A 421-nucleotide genomic window follows, 5' to 3' on the forward strand; every position below is an offset into this window, starting at 1 on the left:
CTGCTCCTTCCTGTATCAGCATTGTTCAGACGAATTATTTCTTATTACAAAAATGAAACAGAATAGATGTAATATCCTGCGTAACGTTCTCGGGGAAAATATGTAGGAAGCTGATAAAAATGATCGGGGATGGGGCAAATGGATATCTCTATTGCGGTATATTATGGTTGTGGATTGAGGGGGTGGGTATATTGCATATCATGGGAATAAGGAAGTGATGGACCGATAGTGAAAAGGAGATTTGTATAGTACGCTTGTTGTTTTTCGGCCTCCAGGAGATGTAGCTCAACCTATTCGCGATGCAGCTCAACCTATTCGCAATAATGTCTGGCATTCGTCCCAATAAAAAAAAACCCGGAGATGAGGCATTTGGAAGTAGTTAGTTGCACTACAAGAGTTTGTTTGCCCTTATCGCAACGCA

Source organism: Aplysia californica, unplaced genomic scaffold, assembly GCF_000002075.1.
Source record: "Aplysia californica isolate F4 #8 unplaced genomic scaffold, AplCal3.0 scaffold00967, whole genome shotgun sequence".
Taxonomy (NCBI): Eukaryota; Metazoa; Mollusca; class Gastropoda; order Aplysiida; family Aplysiidae; genus Aplysia; species Aplysia californica.